A 19,935-nucleotide genomic window follows, 5' to 3' on the forward strand; every position below is an offset into this window, starting at 1 on the left:
GCATGGCACGCTGAGCCTTTGGTTAATTCCTCTTCCTGGTGGGAAATGAGAGTTAAATTTGCCCGTCCAGACACTTCCAGCTAGTCTCTCATTGGTTCTCCCTATTTCTGTTCATTTTCCACAGAAATTGCAAACTGGGCCAAACAGGAGGTTAAAGGCACTGACTCTCCAAGTGGGGAGAGTGTTAGTAAAGCGACTGGAATGTTGCACCCGAGTACCAGGGGACGAAAACTGAGACACATTTGAACACGTTTCCCAATCACACGGTGGATCATACTCTGGGTTCCACATGCATGTTTTAGCTGAAGGAAGAATCCCTTAAACCTGGAGAGTTGAGACCCATGGAATGGGTACCATGCAATATGACTTCAAAGGGTCTGCATTTGCTCACCGAACCTCACCAATCCTATCACTGCTGCATTTATGCCGCTGTACACACGCTTGATTCTCTTTCGGAGACATATAAATCCATAGGTGTTAAGATTCTTACTAGTCAGGTATATTCTTAGGCATTTAATATGGGGTGTTGAGTCCACTTCGTTGAGCAAGGAGTAGCTCTTGTCTATTACCTATTTGGCTTATGGAATGGTATCTGTGCTAATTTCAATCTCTGGTTTTATGCAGCACCCCAACTCACCTTTCCCCTTAAGCAAGCATAAGTTGGTTTTCTACATTTGAGATCCTGTTCTGTTTTGTAATTCAGTTCCTGTGTAGCCAAGTTTACATTCCGTGTAGTAGTGATATCTTATGATGTTTCTTTTTCTGTGTGACTTATCTCACTTAGAATCATCGTACCTGAATCCACTCATTATGCTGCTACGGGCCTGATGATATAGATTTCATTGCTGAGTGATATTGCATTGTACGTAAGTACCACAAAATCTTTGTCCATTTTTCACTTTCTGTGATATTGAACTCGTACTGTAAACGAGGTTCTTGTAAACAGAGCCATCCCAAACTTTGGGGTGGCTGTGTCTTTTTGATTTTAATTTCCCTAAGCTATAGGACCATAAGTGGAAGTGCCCTAGGCTCTGTTGCTTTGTTTTTTAGATGTTTCAGGAAACACCATACACTTCTCCAGAGTGGCTGTTGGCAATTTACATCCCGCCCATCAGCATAACAAGGCTCCCAGTTCTCCATGGCCTGTCCTGCCTTTCTGGATTTTACACTTTTTTCAGATGGCCCTATTGACCGGGGGGCAGTGAGACTTCATTGTAGTGCAGATTTCCTTTGCAAGCTTGCTTGGTTGGCCAAAAAGGGCGTATGCGTTTTTTCCTGAATATATTCAGGAAAAAACGCATACGCCCTTTTTGGCCAAGTGCATCATTGTGGACGTTCTGCCTCTTTTCCTATGCTTTACATGCAATTCCAGTCTACCTCCTGAAATCGGTTTCCTACAATTCTGCCCCGCTTTCAAGTCCTCTTGGTACCCTTACTTCAATATATTTTTGGACGATAGCTGTCATTTTTAACTCTGCAGGTTTGTGAAATACAGTGCCCCTGAGCTCCTTTCTTCAACTCGCTTTCTTGTGAGCTGGCCGCAACACCGCAGCATTGCTTCAGGACATAGGGTGGTTCCGGAATGGCACGCTGAGCCTTTGTTTAATTCCTCTTCCTGGTGGGAAATGAGAGTTAAATTTGCCCGTCCAGACACCTCCAGCTAGTCTCTCATTGGTTCTCCCTATTCCTGTTCATCTTCCGCAGAAATTGCGAACTGGGCCAAACAGGAGGTTAAAGGCACTGACTCTCCAAGTGGGGAGAGTGTTAGTAAAGCATCTGGAATGTTGCACCCGAGTACCAGCGGACGAAAACTGACACATTTGAACACGTTTTCCGATCACACGGTGGATCATACTCTGGGTTCCACATGCATGTTTTATCTGAAGGAAGAATCCCTTAAACCTGGAAAGTTGAGACCCAAGGAATAGGTACCACGCAATATGACTTCAAAGGGTCTGCATTTGCTCACCGAACGTCACCAATCCTATCACTGCTGCGCTTATGCCGCTGTACACACGCTTGATTCTCTTTCGGAGACAAATAAGTCCATAGGTTTTAAGATTCTTACTAGTCAGGTATATTCTTAGGCGTTTAATATGGGGTGTTGTGTCCTCTTCGTTGAGCAAGGAGTAGATCTTGTCTATTACATATTTGGCTTGTGGAACGGTATCTGTGCTAATTTCAATCTCTGGTTTTATGCAGCACCCCAACTCACCTTTCCCCTTAAGCAAGCATAAGTTGGTTTTCTACATTTGACACCCTGTTCTGTTTTGTAATTCAGTTCCTGTGTAGCCAAGTTTACATTCCGTGTAGTAGTGATATCTTATGATGTTTCTTTTTCTGTGTGACTTATCTCACTTAGAATCATCGTACCTGAATCCACTCATTATGCTGCTACGGGCCTGATGACATAGATTTCATTGCTGAGTGATATTGCATTGTACGTAAGTACCACAACTTCTTTATCCATTTTTCGCTTTCTGCGATATTGAACTTGTACCGTAAACGAGGTTCTTGTAAACAGAGCCGTCCCAAACTTTGGGGTGGCTGTGTCTTTTTGATTTTAATTTCCCTAAGCTATAGGACCATAAGTGGAAGTGCCCTAGGCTCTTTTGCTTTGTTTTGTAGATGTTTCAGGAAACACCATACACTTCTCCAGAGTGGCTGTTGGCAATTTACATCCCGCCCATCAGCATAACAAGGCTCCCATGTCTCCATGGCCTGTCCTGCCTTTCTGGATGTTACACTTTTTTCAGATGGCCCTTTTGACTGGGGGGCAGTGAGACTTCATTGTAGTGCAGATTTCCTTTGCAAGCTTGCTTGGTTGGCCAAAAAGGGCGTATGCGTTTTTTCCTGAATATATTCAGGAAAAAACGCATACGCCCTTTTTGGCCAAGTGCATCATTGTGGACGTTCTGCCTCTTTTCCTATGCTTTACATGCAATTCCAGTCTACCTCCTGAAATCGGTTTCCTGCAATTCTGCCCCGCTTTCAAGTCCTCTTGGCAGCCTTACTTCAATATATTTTTGGACGATAGCTGTCATTTATAACTCTGCAGGTTTGTGAATTACAGTGCCTCTGAGCTCCTTTCTTCAACTCGCTTTCTTGTGAGCTGGCCGCAACACCGCAGGATTGCTTCAGGCCTTAGTGTGGTTCCCGCATGGCACGCTGAGCCTTTGGTTAATTCCTCTTCCTGGTGGGAAATGAGAGTTAAATTTGCCCGTACAGGCACCTCCAGCTAGTCTCTCATTGGTTCTCCCTATTCCTGTTCATTTTCCGCAGAAATTGCAAACTGGGCCAAACAGGAGGTTAAAGGCACTGACTCTCCAAGTGGGGAGAGTGTTAGTAAAGCGTCTGGAATGTTGCACCCGAGTACCAGGGGACGAAACCTGAGACACATTTGAACACGTTTCCCGATCACACGGTGGATCATACTCTGGGTTCCACATGCATGTTTTAGCTGAAGGAAGAATCCCTTAAACCTGGAGAGTTGAGACCCATGGAATGGGTACCATTCAATATGACTTCAAAGGTTCTGCATTGGCTCACCGAACCTCACCAATCCTATCACTGCTGCGCTTATGCCACTGTACACACGCTTGATTCTCTTTCGGAGACATATAAATCCATAGATTTTAAGATTCTTACTAGTCAGGTATATTCTTAGACGTTTAATATGGGGTGTTGAGTCCTCTTCGTTGAGCAAGGAGTAGCTCTTGTCTATTACATATTTGGCTTATGGAACGGTATCTGTGCTAATTTCAATCTCTGGTTTTATGCAGCACCCCAACTCACCTTTCCCCTTAAGCAAGCATAAGTTGGTTTTCTACATTTGAGACCTTGTTCTGTTTTGTAATTCAGTTCCTGTGTAGCCAAGTTTACATTCCGTGTATTAGTGATATCTTATGATGTTTCTTTTTCTGTGTGACTTATCTCACTTAGAATCATCATACCTGAATCCACTCATTATGCTGCTATGGGCCTGATGACATAGATTTCATTGCTGAGTGATATTGCATTGTACGTAAGTACCACAACTTCTTTATCCATTTTTCGCTTTCTGTGATATTGAACTTGTACCGTAAACGAGGTTCTTGTAAACAGAGCCGTCCCAAACTTTGGGGTGGCTGTGTCTTTTTGATTTTAATTTCCCTAAGCTATACGACCATAAGTGGAAGTGCCCTAGGCTCTGTTGCTTTGTTTTTTAGATGTTTCAGGAAACACCATACACTTCTCCAGACTGGCTGTTGGCAATTTACATCCCGCCCATCAGCATAACAAGGCTCCCAATTCTCCATGAGCTGTCCTGCCTTTCTGGATTTTACACTTTTTTCAGATGGCCCTTTTGACTGGGGGGCAGTGAGACTTCATTATACTGCAGATTTCCTTTGCAAGCTTGCTTGGTTGGCCAAAAAGGGCGTATGCGTTTTTTCCTGAATATATTCAAGAAAAAACGCATACGCCCTTTTTGGCCAAGTGCATCATTGTGGACGTTCTGCCTCTTTTCCTATGCTTTACATGCAATTCCAGTCTACCTCCTGAAATCGGATTCCTGCAATTCTGCCCCGCTTTCGAGTCCTCTTGGCAGCCTTACTTCAATATATTTTTGGACAATAGCTGTCATTTATAACTCTGCAGGTTTGTGAATTACAGTGCCCCTGAGCTCCTTTCTTCAACTCGCTTTCTTGTGAGCTGGCCGCAACACCGCAGGATTGCTTCAGGCCCTAGTGTGGTTCCGGTATGGCACGCTGAGCCTTTGGTTAATTCCTCTTCCTGGTGGGAAATGAGAGTTAAATTTGCCCGTCCAGACACCTCCAGCTAGTCTCTCATTGGTTCTCCCTATTCCTGTTCATTTTCCACAGAAATTGCAAACTGGGCCAAACAGGAGGTTAAAGGCACTGACTCTCCAAGTGGGGAGAGTTTTAGTAAAGCGTCTGGAATGTTGCACCCGAGTACCAGGGGACAAAAACTGAGACACATTTGAACACGTTTCCCGATCACACGGTGGATCATACTCTGGGATCCACATGCATGTTTTAGCTGAAGGAAGAATCCCTTAAACCTGGAGAGTTGAGACCCATGGAATGGGTACCATGCAATATGACTTCAAAGGTTCTGCATTGGCTCACCGATCCTCACCAATCCTATCACTGCTGCGCTTATGCCACTGTACACACGCTTGATTCTCTTTCGGAGACATATAAATCCATAGATTTTAAGATTCTTCCTAGTCAGGTATATTCTTAGACGTTTAATATGGGGTGTTGAGTCCTCTTCGTTGAGCAAGGAGTAGCTCTTGTCTATTACATATTTGGATTATGGAACGGTATCTGTGCTAATTTCAATCTCTGGTTTTATGCAGCACCCCAACTCACCTTTCCCCTTAAGCAAGCATAAGTTGGTTTTCTACATTTGAGACCCTGTTCTGTTTTGTAATTCAGTTCCTGTGTAGCCAAGGTAACATTCCATGTAGTAGTGATATCTTATGATGTTTCTTTTTCTGTGTGACTTATTTCACTTAGAATCATCGTACCTGAATCCACTCATTATGCTGCTTCGGGCCTGATGATATACATTTCATTGCTGAGTGATATTGCATTGTACGTAAGTACCACAAATTCTTTATCCATTCTTGGCTTTCTGTGATATTGAACTTGTACCGTAAACGAGGTTCTTGTAAACAGAGCCGTCCCAAACTTTATGGTGGCTGTGTCTTTTTGATTTTAATTTCCCTAAGCTATACGACCATAAGTGGAAGTGCCCTAGGCTCTGTTGCTTTGTTTTATAGATGTTTCAGGAAACACCATACACTTCTCCAGAGAGGCTATTGGCAATTTACATCCCGCCCATCAGCATAACAAGGCTCCCAGTTCTCCATGGCCTGTCCTGCCTTTCTGGATTTTATACTTTTTTCAGATGGCCCTTTTGACCGGGGGGCAGTGAGACTTCATTGTAGTGCAGATTTCCTTTGCAAGCTTGCTTGGTTGGCCCAAAAGGGCGTATGCGTTTTTTCCTGAATATATTCAGGAAAAAACGCATACGCCCTTTTTGGCCAAGTGCATCATTGTGGACGTTCTGCCTCTTTTCCTATGCTTTACATGCAATTCCAGTCTACCTCCTGAAATCGGTTTCCTGCAATTCTGCCCCGCTTTCAAGTCCTCTTGGCAGCCTTACTTCAATATATTTTTGGACGATAGCTGTCATTTTTAACTCTGCAGGTTTGTGAATTACAGTGCCCCTGAGCTCCTTTCTTCAACTCGCTTTTTTGTGAGCTGGCCGCAACACCGCAGCATTGCTTCAGGCCCTAGTGTGGTTCCGGCATGGCACGCTGAGCCTTTGGTTAATTCCTCTTCCTGGTGGGAAATGAGAGTTAAATTTGCCCATCCAGACACCTCCAGCTAGTCTCTCATTGGTTCTCCCTATTTCTGTTCATTTTCCGCAGAAATTGCAAACTGGGCCAAACAGGAGGTTAAAGGCACTGTCTCTCCAAGTGGGGAGAGTGTTAGTAAAGCGTCTGGAATGTTGCACCCGAGTACCAGGGGACAAAAACTGAGACACATTTGAACACGTTTCCCGATCACACGGTTGATCATACTCTGGGTTCCACATGCATGTTTTAGCTGAAGGAAGAATCCCTTAAACCTGGAGAGTTGAGACCCATGGAATGGGTACCATGCAATATGACTTCAAAGGGTCTGCATTTGCTCACCGAACCTCACCAATCCTATCACTGCTGCATTTATGCCGCTGTACACACGCTTGATTCTCTTTCGGAGACATATAAATCCATAGGTGTTAAGATTCTTACTAGTCAGGTATATTCTTAGGCATTTAATATGGGGTGTTGAGTCCACTTCGTTGAGCAAGGAGTAGCTCTTGTCTATTACATATTTGGCTTATGGAATGGTATCTGTGCTAATTTCAATCTCTGGTTTTATGCAGCACCCCAACTCACCTTTCCCCTTAAGCAAGCATAAGTTGGTTTTCTACATTTGAGATCCTGTTCTGTTTTGTAATTCAGTTCCTGTGTAGCCAAGTTTACATTCCGTGTATTAGTGATATCTTATGATGTTTCTTTTTCTGTGTGACTTATTTCACTTAGAATCATCGTACCTGAATCCACTCATTATGCTGCTACGGGCCTGATGACATAGATTTCATTCCTGAGTGATATTGCATTGTACGTAAGTACCACAACTTCTTTATCCATTTTTCACTTTCTGCGATATTGAACTTGTACCATAAACGAGATTCTTGTAAACAGAGCCGGCCCAAACTTTGGGGTGGCTGTGTCTTTTTGATTTTAATTTCCCTAAGCTATAGGACCATAAGTGGAAGTGCCCTAGGCTCTGTTGCTTTGTTTTTTAGATGTTTCAGGAAACACCATACACTTCTCCAGAGTGGCTGTTGGCAATTTACATCCCGCCCATCAGCATAACAAGGCTCCCAGTTCTCCATGGCCTGTCCTGCCTTTCTGGATGTTATACTTTTTTCAGATGGCCCTTTTGACCGGGGGGCAGTGAGACTTCATTGTAGTGCAGATTTCCTTTGCAAGCTTGCTTGGTTGGCCAAAAAGGGCGTATGCGTTTTTTCCTGAATATATTCAGGAAAAAACGCATACGCCCTTTTTGGCCAAGTGCATCATTGTGGACGTTCTGCCTCTTTTCCTATGCTTTACATGCAATTCCAGTCTACCTCCTGAAATCGGTTTCCTGCAATTCTGCCCCGCTTTCAAGTCCTCTTGGCAGCCTTACTTCAATATATTTTTGGACGATAGCTGTCATTTTTAACTCTGCAGGTTTGTGAATTACAGTGCCCCTGAGCTCCTTTCTTCAACTCGCTTTTTTGTGAGCTGGCCGCAACACCGCAGCATTGCTTCAGGCCCTAGTGTGGTTCCGGCATGGCACGCTGAGTCTTTGGTTAATTCCTCTTCCTGGTGGGAAATGAGAGTTAAATTTGCCCATCCAGACACCTCCAGCTAGTCTCTCATTGGTTCTCCCTATTTCTGTTCATTTTCTGCAGAAATTGCAAACTGGGCCAAACAGGAGGTTAAAGGCACTGTCTCTCCAAGTGGGGAGAGTGTTAGTAAAGCGTCTGGAATGTTGCACCCGAGTACCAGGGGACAAAAACTGAGACACATTTGAACACGTTTCCCGATCACACGGTGGATCATACTCTGGGTTCCACATGCATGTTTTAGCTGAAGGAAGAATCCCTTAAACCTGGAGAGTTGAGACCCATGGAATGGCTACCATGCAATATGACTTCAAAGGGTCTGCATTTGCTCATCAAACCTCACCAATCCTATCACTGCTGCGTTTATGCCGCTGTACACATGCTTGATTCTCTTTTGGAGACATATAAATCCATAGGTTTTAAGATTATTACTAGTCAGGTATATTCTTAGGCGATTAATATGGGGTGTAGAGTCCACTTCGTTGAGCAAGGAGTAGCTCTTGTCTATTACATATTTGGATTATGGAACGGTATCTGTGCTAATTTCAATCTCTGGTTTTATGCAGCACCCCAACTCACCTTTCCCCTTAAGCAAGCATAAGTTGGTTTTCTACATTTGAGACCCTGTTCTGTTTTGTAATTCAGTTCCTGTGTAGCCAAGGTAACATTCCATGTAGTAGTGATATCTTATGATGTTTCTTTTTCTGTGTGACTTATTTCACTTAGAATCATCGTACCTGAATCCACTCATTATGCTGCTTCGGGCCTGATGATATACATTTCATTGCTGAGTGATATTGCATTGTACGTAAGTACCACAAATTCTTTATCCATTCTTGGCTTTCTGTGATATTGAACTTGTACCGTAAACGAGGTTCTTGTAAACAGAGCCGTCCCAAACTTTATGGTGGCTGTGTCTTTTTGATTTTAATTTCCCTAAGCTATACGACCATAAGTGGAAGTGCCCTAGGCTCTGTTGCTTTGTTTTATAGATGTTTCAGGAAACACCATACACTTCTCCAGAGAGGCTATTGGCAATTTACATCCCGCCCATCAGCATAACAAGGCTCCCAGTTCTCCATGGCCTGTCCTGCCTTTCTGGATTTTATACTTTTTTCAGATGGCCCTTTTGACCGGGGGGCAGTGAGACTTCATTGTAGTGCAGATTTCCTTTGCAAGCTTGCTTGGTTGGCCCAAAAGGGCGTATGCGTTTTTTCCTGAATATATTCAGGAAAAAACGCATACGCCCTTTTTGGCCAAGTGCATCATTGTGGACGTTCTGCCTCTTTTCCTATGCTTTACATGCAATTCCAGTCTACCTCCTGAAATCGGTTTCCTGCAATTCTGCCCCGCTTTCAAGTCCTCTTGGCAGCCTTACTTCAATATATTTTTGGACGATAGCTGTCATTTTTAACTCTGCAGGTTTGTGAATTACAGTGCCCCTGAGCTCCTTTCTTCAACTCGCTTTTTTGTGAGCTGGCCGCAACACCGCAGCATTGCTTCAGGCCCTAGTGTGGTTCCGGCATGGCACGCTGAGCCTTTGGTTAATTCCTCTTCCTGGTGGGAAATGAGAGTTAAATTTGCCCATCCAGACACCTCCAGCTAGTCTCTCATTGGTTCTCCCTATTTCTGTTCATTTTCCGCAGAAATTGCAAACTGGGCCAAACAGGAGGTTAAAGGCACTGTCTCTCCAAGTGGGGAGAGTGTTAGTAAAGCGTCTGGAATGTTGCACCCGAGTACCAGGGGACAAAAACTGAGACACATTTGAACACGTTTCCCGATCACACGGTTGATCATACTCTGGGTTCCACATGCATGTTTTAGCTGAAGGAAGAATCCCTTAAACCTGGAGAGTTGAGACCCATGGAATGGGTACCATGCAATATGACTTCAAAGGGTCTGCATTTGCTCACCGAACCTCACCAATCCTATCACTGCTGCATTTATGCCGCTGTACACACGCTTGATTCTCTTTCGGAGACATATAAATCCATAGGTGTTAAGATTCTTACTAGTCAGGTATATTCTTAGGCATTTAATATGGGGTGTTGAGTCCACTTCGTTGAGCAAGGAGTAGCTCTTGTCTATTACATATTTGGCTTATGGAATGGTATCTGTGCTAATTTCAATCTCTGGTTTTATGCAGCACCCCAACTCACCTTTCCCCTTAAGCAAGCATAAGTTGGTTTTCTACATTTGAGATCCTGTTCTGTTTTGTAATTCAGTTCCTGTGTAGCCAAGTTTACATTCCGTGTATTAGTGATATCTTATGATGTTTCTTTTTCTGTGTGACTTATTTCACTTAGAATCATCGTACCTGAATCCACTCATTATGCTGCTACGGGCCTGATGACATAGATTTCATTCCTGAGTGATATTGCATTGTACGTAAGTACCACAACTTCTTTATCCATTTTTCACTTTCTGCGATATTGAACTTGTACCATAAACGAGATTCTTGTAAACAGAGCCGGCCCAAACTTTGGGGTGGCTGTGTCTTTTTGATTTTAATTTCCCTAAGCTATAGGACCATAAGTGGAAGTGCCCTAGGCTCTGTTGCTTTGTTTTTTAGATGTTTCAGGAAACACCATACACTTCTCCAGAGTGGCTGTTGGCAATTTACATCCCGCCCATCAGCATAACAAGGCTCCCAGTTCTCCATGGCCTGTCCTGCCTTTCTGGATGTTATACTTTTTTCAGATGGCCCTTTTGACCGGGGGGCAGTGAGACTTCATTGTAGTGCAGATTTCCTTTGCAAGCTTGCTTGGTTGGCCAAAAAGGGCGTATGCGTTTTTTCCTGAATATATTCAGGAAAAAACGCATACGCCCTTTTTGGCCAAGTGCATCATTGTGGACGTTCTGCCTCTTTTCCTATGCTTTACATGCAATTCCAGTCTACCTCCTGAAATCGGTTTCCTGCAATTCTGCCCCGCTTTCAAGTCCTCTTGGCAGCCTTACTTCAATATATTTTTGGACGATAGCTGTCATTTTTAACTCTGCAGGTTTGTGAATTACAGTGCCCCTGAGCTCCTTTCTTCAACTCGCTTTTTTGTGAGCTGGCCGCAACACCGCAGCATTGCTTCAGGCCCTAGTGTGGTTCCGGCATGGCACGCTGAGTCTTTGGTTAATTCCTCTTCCTGGTGGGAAATGAGAGTTAAATTTGCCCATCCAGACACCTCCAGCTAGTCTCTCATTGGTTCTCCCTATTTCTGTTCATTTTCTGCAGAAATTGCAAACTGGGCCAAACAGGAGGTTAAAGGCACTGTCTCTCCAAGTGGGGAGAGTGTTAGTAAAGCGTCTGGAATGTTGCACCCGAGTACCAGGGGACAAAAACTGAGACACATTTGAACACGTTTCCCGATCACACGGTGGATCATACTCTGGGTTCCACATGCATGTTTTAGCTGAAGGAAGAATCCCTTAAACCTGGAGAGTTGAGACCCATGGAATGGCTACCATGCAATATGACTTCAAAGGGTCTGCATTTGCTCATCAAACCTCACCAATCCTATCACTGCTGCGTTTATGCCGCTGTACACATGCTTGATTCTCTTTTGGAGACATATAAATCCATAGGTTTTAAGATTATTACTAGTCAGGTATATTCTTAGGCGATTAATATGGGGTGTAGAGTCCACTTCGTTGAGCAAGGAGTAGCTCTTGTCTATTACATATTTGGCTTATGGAATGGTATCTGTGCTAATTTCAATCTCTGGTTTTATGCAGAACCCCAACTCACCTTTCCCCTTAAGCAAGCATAAGTTGGTTTTCTACATTTGAGACCGTGTTCTGTTTTGTAATTCAGTTTCTGTGTAGCCAAGTTTACATTCCGTGTAGTAGTGATATCTTATGATGTTTCTTTTTCTGTGTGACTTATCTCACTTAGAATCATCGTACCTGAATCCACTCATTATGCTACTACGGGCCTGATGATATAGATTTCATTGCTGAGTGATATTGCATTGTACGTAAGTACCACAAAATCTTTGTCCATTTTTCACTTTCTGTGATATTGAACTCGTACTGTAAACGAGGTTCTTGTAAACAGAGCCGTCCCAAACTTTGGGGTGGCTGTGTCTTTTTGATTTTAATTTCCCTAAGCTATAGGACCATAAGTGGAAGTGCCCTAGGCTCTGTTGCTTTGTTTTTTAGATGTTTCAGGAAACACCATACACTTCTCCAGAGTGGCTGTTGGCAATTTACATCCCGCCCATCAGCATAACAAGGCTCCCAGTTCTCCATGGCCTGTCCTGCCTTTCTGGATTTTACACTTTTTTCAGATGGCCCTATTGACCGGGGGGCAGTGAGACTTCATTGTAGTGCAGATTTCCTTTGCAAGCTTGCTTGGTTGGCCAAAAAGGGCGTATGCGTTTTTTCCTGAATATATTCAGGAAAAAACGCATACGCCCTTTTTGGCCAAGTGCATCATTGTGGACGTTCTGCCTCTTTTCCTATGCTTTACATGCAATTCCAGTCTACCTCCTGAAATCGGTTTCCTACAATTCTGCCCCGCTTTCAAGTCCTCTTGGTACCCTTACTTCAATATATTTTTGGACGATAGCTGTCATTTTTAACTCTGCAGGTTTGTGAAATACAGTGCCCCTGAGCTCCTTTCTTCAACTCGCTTTCTTGTGAGCTGGCCGCAACACCGCAGGATTGCTTCAGGACATAGGGTGGTTCCGGAATGGCACGCTGAGCCTTTGTTTAATTCCTCTTCCTGGTGGGAAATGAGAGTTAAATTTGCCCGTCCAGACACCTCCAGCTAGTCTCTCATTGGTTCTCCCTATTCCTGTTCATCTTCCGCAGAAATTGCGAACTGGGCCAAACAGGAGGTTAAAGGCACTGACTCTCCAAGTGGGGAGAGTGTTAGTAAAGCATCTGGAATGTTGCACCCGAGTACCAGCGGACGAAAACTGACACATTTGAACACGTTTTCCGATCACACGGTGGATCATACTCTGGGTTCCACATGCATGTTTTAGCTGAAGGAAGAATCCCTTAAACCTGGAAAGTTGAGACCCAAGGAATAGGTACCACGCAATATGACTTCAAAGGGTCTGCATTTGCTCACCGAACGTCACCAATCCTATCACTGCTGTGCTTATGCCGCTGTACACACGCTTGATTCTCTTTTGGAGACAAATAAGTCCATAGGTTTTAAGATTCTTACTAGTCAGGTATATTCTTAGGCGTTTAATATGGGGTGTTGTGTCCTCTTCGTTGAGCAAGGAGTAGATCTTGTCTATTACATATTTGGCTTGTGGAACGGTATCTGTGGTAATTTCAATCTCTGGTTTTATGCAGCACCCCAACTCACCTTTCCCCTTAAGCAAGCATAAGTTGGTTTTCTACATTTGACACCCTGTTCTGTTTTGTAATTCAGTTCCTGTGTAGCCAAGTTTACATTCCGTGTAGTAGTGATATCTTATGATGTTTCTTTTTCTGTGTGACTTATCTTACTTAGAATCATCGTACCTGAATCCACTCATTATGCTGTTACGGGCCTGATGACATACATTTCATTGCTGAGTGATATTGCATTGTACGTAAGTACCACAACTTCTTTATCCATTTTTCGCTTTCTGTGATATAGAACTTGTACCGTAAACGAGGTTCTTGTAAACAGAGCTGTCCCAAACTTTGGGGTGACTGTGTCTTTTTTATTTTAATTTCCCTAAGCTATAGGACCATAAGTGGAAATGTCCTAGGCTCTGTTGCTTTGTTTTTTAGATGTTTCAGGAAACACCATACACTTCTCCAGAGTGGCTGTTGGCAATTTACATCCCGCCCATCAGCATAACAAGGCTCCCAGTTCTCCATGGCCTTTCCTGCCTTTCTGGATGTTACACTTTTTTCAGATGGCCCTTTTGACCGGGGGGCAGTGAGACTTCATTGTAGTGCAGATTTCCTTTGCAAGCTTGCTTGGTTGGCCAAAAAGGGCCTATGCGTTTTTTCCTGAATATATTCAGGAAAAAACGCATACGCCCTTTTTGGCCAAGTGCATCATTGTGGACGTTCTGCCTCTTTTCCTATGCTTTACATGCAATTCCAGTCTACCTCCTGAAACCGGTTTCCTGCAATTCTGCCCCGCTTTCAAGTCCTCTTGGCAGCCTTACTTCAATATATTTTTGGACGATAGCTGTCATTTATAACTCTGCAGGTTTGTGAATTACAGTGCCCCTGAGCTCCTTTCTTCAACTTGCTTTCTTGTGAGCTGGCCGCAACACCGCAGCATTGCTTCAGGCCCTAGTGTGGTTCCGGAATGGCATGCTGAGCCTTTGGTTAATTCCTCTTCCTGGTGGGAAATGAGAGTTAAATTTGCCCGTCCAGACACCTCCAGCTAGTCTCTCATTGGTTCTCCCTATTCCTGTTCATTTTCCGCAGAAATTGCAAACTGGGCCAAACAGGAGGTTAAAGGCACTGACTCTCCAAGTGGGGAGAGTGTTAGTAAAGCGTCTGGAATGTTGCACCCGAGTACCAGGGGACGAAACCTGAGACACATTTGAACACGTTTCCCGATCACACGGTGGATCATACTCTGGGTTCCAAATGCATGTTTTAGCTGAAGGAAGAATCCCTTAAACCTGGAGAGTTGAGACCCATGGAATGGGTACCATGCAATATGACTTCAAAGGGTCTGCATTTGCTCACCGAACCTCACCAATCCTATCACTGCTGCGTTTATGCCGCTGTACACACGCTTGATTCTCTTTCGGAGACATAGAAATCCATAGGTTTTAAGATTCTTACTAGTCAGGTATATTCTTAGGCGTTTAATATGGGGTGTTGATTCCACTTGGTTGAGAAAGGAGTAGCTCTTGTCTATTACATATTTGGCTTATGGAACGGTATCTGTGCTAATTTCAATCTCTGGTTTTATGCAGCACCCCAACTCACCTTTCCCCTTAAGAAAGCATAAGTTGGTTTTCTACATTTGAGACCCTGTTCTGTTTTGTAATTCTGTTCCTGTGTAGCCAAGTTTACATTCCGTGTAGTAGTGATATCTTATGATGTTTCTTTTTCTGTGTGACTTATCTCACTTAGAATCATCGTACCTGAATCCACTCATTATGCTGCTATGGGCCTGATGACATAGATTTCATTGCTGAGTGATATTGCATTGTACGTACCTACCACAACTTCTTTATCCATTTTTCACTTTCTGTGATATTGAACTCGAACTGTAAACGAGGTTCTTGTAAACAGAGCCGTCCCAAACTTTGGGGTGGCTGTGTCTTTTTGATTTTAATTTCCCTAAGCTATAGGACCATAAGTGGAAGTGCCCTAGGCTCTGTTGCTTTGTTTTGTAGATGTTTCAGGAAACACCATACACTTCTCCAGAGTGGCTGTTGGCAATTTGCATCCCGCCCATCAGCATAACAAGGCTCCCAGTTCTCCATGGCCTGTCCTGCCTTTCTGGATTTTATACTTTTTTCAGATGGCCCTTTTGACCGGGTGGCAGTGAGACTTCATTGTAGTGCAGATTTCCTTTGCAAGCTTGCTTGGTTGGCCCAAAAGGGCGTATGCGTTTTTTCCTGAATATATTCAGGAAAAAACGCATACGCCCTTTTTGGCCAAGTGCATCATTGTGGACGTTCTGCCTCTTTTCCTATGCTTTACATGCAATTCCAGTCTACCTCCTGAAATCGGTTTTCTGCAATTCTGCCCCGCTTTCAAGTCCTCTTGGCAGCCTTACTTCAATATATTTTTGGACGATAGCTGTCATTTATAACTCTGCAGTTTTGTGAATTACAGAGCCTCTGAGCTCCTTTCTTCAACTTGCTTTCTTGTGAGCTGGCTGCAAGACCGCAGCATTGCTTCAGGCCCTAGTGTGGTTCCGGCATGGCACGCTGAGCCTTTGGTTAATTCCTCTTCCTGGTGGGAAATGAGAGTTAAATTTGTCCGACCAGACACCTCCAGCTAGTCTCTCATTGGTTCTCCCTATTCCTGTTCATTTTCCGCAGAAATTGCAAACTGGGCCAAACAGGAGGTTAAAGGCACTGACTCTCCAAGTGGGGAGAGTGTTAGTAAAGCGTCTGGAATGTTGCACCCGAGTACCAGGGGACGAAACCTGAGACACATTTGAACACTTTTCCCAATAACACGGTGGATCATACTCTGGGTTCCACATGCATGTTTTAGCTGAAAGAAGAATCCCTTAAACCTGGAGAGTTGAGACCCATGGAATGGGTACCATGCAATATAAATTCAAAGGTTCTGCATTGGCTCACCGAACCTCACCAATCTTATCACTGCTGCGCTTTTGCCACTGTACACACGCTTGATTCTCTTTCGGAGACATATAAATCCATAGATTTTAAGATTCTTACTAGTCAGGTATATTCTTAGACGTTTAATATGGGGTATTCAGTCCTCTTCGTTGAGCAAAGACTAGCTCTTGTCTATTACATATTTGGCTTATGGAACGGTATCTGTGCTAATTTCAATCTCTGGTTTTATGCAGAACCCCAACTCACCTTTCCCCTTAAGCAAGCATAAGTTGGTTTTCTACATTTGAGACCCTGTTCTGTTTTGTAATTCAGTTCCTGTGTAGCCAAGTTTACATTCCGTGTAGTAGTGATATCTTATGATGTTTCTTTTTCTGTGTGACTTATCTCACTTAGAATCATCGTACCTGAATCCACTCATTATGCTGCTATGGGCCTGATGATATAGATTTCATTGCTGAGTGATATTGCATTGTACGTACCTACCACAACTTCTTTATCCATTTTTCACTTTCTGTGATATTGAACTTGTACTGTAAACGAGGTTCTTGTAAACAGAGCCGTCCCAAACTTTGGGGTGGCTGTGTCTTTTTTATTTTAATTTCCCTAAGCTATAGGACCATAAGTGGAAGTGCCCTAGGCTCTGTTGCTTTGTTTTTTAGATGTTTCAGGAAACACCATACACTTCTCCAGAGTGGCTGTTGGCAATTTACATCCCGCCCATCAGCATAACAAGGCTCCCAATTCTCCATGGCCTGTCCTGCCTTTCTGGATTTTACACTTTTTTCCGATGGCCCTTTTGACCGGGGGGCAGTGAGACTTCATTGTAGTGCAGATTTCCTTTGCAAGCTTGCTTGGTTGGCCAAAAAGGGCGTATGCGTTTTTTCCTGAATATATTCAGGAAAAAACGCATACGCCCTTTTTGGCCAAGTGCATCATTGTGGACGTTCTGCCTCTTTTCCTATGCTTTACATGCAATTCCAGTCTACCTCCTGAAATCGGATTCCTGCAATTCTGCCCCGCTTTCAAGCCCTCTTGGCAGCCTTACTTCAATATATTTTTGGACGATAGCTGTCATTTTTATCTCTGCAGGTTTGTGAATTACAGTGCCCCTGAGCTCCTTTCTTCAACTCGCTTTCTTGTGAGCTGGCCGCAACACCGCAGGATTGCTTGAGGCCCTAGTATGGTTCTGGCATGGCACGCTGAGCCTTTGGTTAATTCCTCTTCCTGGTGGGAAATGAGAGTTAAATTTGCCCGTCCAGACACCTCCAGCTAGTCTCTCATTGGTTCTCCCTATTCCTGTTCATTTTCCGCAGAAATTGCAAACTGGGTCAAACAGGAGGTTAAAGGCACTGACTCTCCAAGTGGGGAGAGTTTTAGTAAAGCGTCTGGAATGTTGCACCCGAGTACCAGGGGACAAAAACTGAGACACATTTGAACACGTTTCCCGATCACACGGTGGATCATACTCTGGGTTCCACATGCATGTTTTAGCTGAAGGAAGAATCCCTTAAACCTGGAGAGTTGAGACCCATGGAATGGGTACCATTCAATATGACTTCAAAGGTTCTACATTGGCTCACCGAACCTCACCAATCCGATCACTGCTGCGCTTATGCCACTGTACACACGCTTGATTCTCTTTCGGAGACATATAAATCCATAGATTTTAAGATTCTTACTAGTCAGGTATATTCTTAGACGTTTAATATGGGGTGTTGAGTCCTCTTCGTTGAGCAAGGAGTAGCTCTTGTCTATTACATATTTGGCTTATGGAACGGTATCTGTGCTAATTTCAATCTCTGGTTTTATGCAGCACCCCAACTCACCTTTCCCCTTAAGCAAGCATAAGTTGGTTTTCTACATTTGAGACCTTGTTCTCTTTTGTAATTCAGTTCCTGTGTAGCCAAGTTTACATTCCGTGTATTAGTGATATCTTATGATGTTTCTTTTTCTGTGTGACTTATCTCACTTAGAATCATCGTACCTGAATCCACTCATTATGCTGCTATGGGCCTGATGACATAGATTTCATTGCTGAGTGATATTGCATTGTACGTAAGTACCACAACTTCTTTATCCATTTTTCGCTTTCTGTGATATTGAACTTGTACCGTAAACGAGGTTCTTGTAAACAGAGCCGTCCCAAACTTTGGGGTGGCTGTGTCTTTTTGATTCTAATTTCCCTAAGCTATACGACCATAAGTGGAAGTGCCCTAGGCTCTGTTGCTTTGCTTTTTAGATGTTTCAGGAAACACCATACACTTCTCCAGAGTGGCTGTTGGCAATTTACATCCCGCCCATCAGCATAACAAGGCTCCCACGTCTCCGTGGCCTGTCCTGCTTTTCTGGATTTTACACTTTTTTCAGATGGCCCTTTTGACTGGGGGGCAGTGAGACTTCATTGTAGTGCAGATTTCCTTTGCAAGCTTGCTTGGTTGGCCAAAAAGGGCGTATGCGTTTTTTCCTGAATATATTCAGGAAAAAACGCATACGCCCTTTTTGGCCAAGTGCATCATTGTGGACGTTCTGCCTCTTTTCCTATGCTTTACATGCAATTCCAGTCTACCTCCTGAAATCGGATTCCTGCAATTCTGCCCCGCTTTCAAGTCCTCTTGGCAGCCTTACTTCAATATATTTTTGGACGATAGCTGTCATTTTTAACTCTGCAGGTTTGTGAATTACAGTGCCCCTGAGCTCCTTTCTTCAACTCGCTTTCTTGTGAGCTGGCCGCAACACCGCAGGATTGCTTCAGGCCCTAGTGTGGTTCTTGCATGGCATGCTGAGCCTTTGGTTAATTCCTCTTCCTGGTGGGAAATGAGAGTTAAATTTGCCCGTCCAGACACCTCCAGCTAGTCTCTCATTGGTTCTCCCTATTCCTGTTCATTTTCCGCAGAAATTGCAAACTGGGCCAAACAGGAGGTTAAAGGCACTGACTCTCCAAGTGGGGAGAGTGTTAGTAAAGCGTCTGGAATGTTGCACCCGAGTACCAGGGGACGAAATCTGACACATTTGAACACGTTTCCCGATCACACGGTGGATCATACTCTGGGTTCCACATGCATGTTTTAGCTGAAGGAAGAATCCCTTAAACCTGGAGAGTTGAGACCCATGGAATGGGTACCATGCAATATGACTTCAAAGGGTCTGCATTTGCTCACCGAACCTCACCAATCTTATTAGTGCTGCATTTATGCCTGTGTAGACACGCTTGATTCTCTTTCGGAGACATATAAATCCATAGGTTTTAAGATTCTTACTAGTCAGGTATATTCTTAGGCATTTAATATGGGGTGTTGAGTCCACTTTGTAGAGCAAGGAGTAGCTCTTGTCTATTACCTATTTGGCTTATGGAATGGTATCTGTGCTAATTTCAATCTCTGGTTTTATGCAGCACCCCAACTCACCTTTCCCCTTAAGCAAGCATAAGTTGGTTTTCTACATTTGAGATCCTGTTCTGTTTTGTAATTCAGTTCCTGTGTAGCCAAGTTTACATTCCGTGTATTAGTGATATCTTATGATGTTTCTTTTTCTGTGTGACTTATTTCACTTAGAATCATCGTACCTGAATCCACTCATTATGCTGCTATGGGCCTGATGACATAGATTTCATTCCTGAGTGATATTGCATTGTACGTAAGTACCACAACTTCTTTATCCATTTTTCACTTTCTGCTATATTGAACTTGTACCATAAACGAGATTCTTGTAAACAGAGCCGGCCCAAACTTTGGGGTGGCTGTGTCTTTTT

General features: G+C 43.7%; 1 long non-coding RNA gene across 1 annotated transcript in view; it reads left to right on the top strand.

Annotated features, from left to right (window-relative positions):
* Positions 1-19,935, top strand: part of LOC137220951 (uncharacterized) — a 199,631-nt gene that overhangs the window by 16,593 nt on the left and 163,103 nt on the right. Inside the window, exon 2 of the long non-coding RNA XR_010941855.1 lies at positions 3,943-4,028. This is a non-coding gene — a long non-coding RNA (uncharacterized lncRNA). The remainder of the gene's footprint in view (positions 1-3,942; positions 4,029-19,935) is intronic.

This window comes from Pseudorca crassidens, chromosome 3, assembly GCF_039906515.1.
Source record: "Pseudorca crassidens isolate mPseCra1 chromosome 3, mPseCra1.hap1, whole genome shotgun sequence".
Taxonomy (NCBI): Eukaryota; Metazoa; Chordata; class Mammalia; order Artiodactyla; family Delphinidae; genus Pseudorca; species Pseudorca crassidens.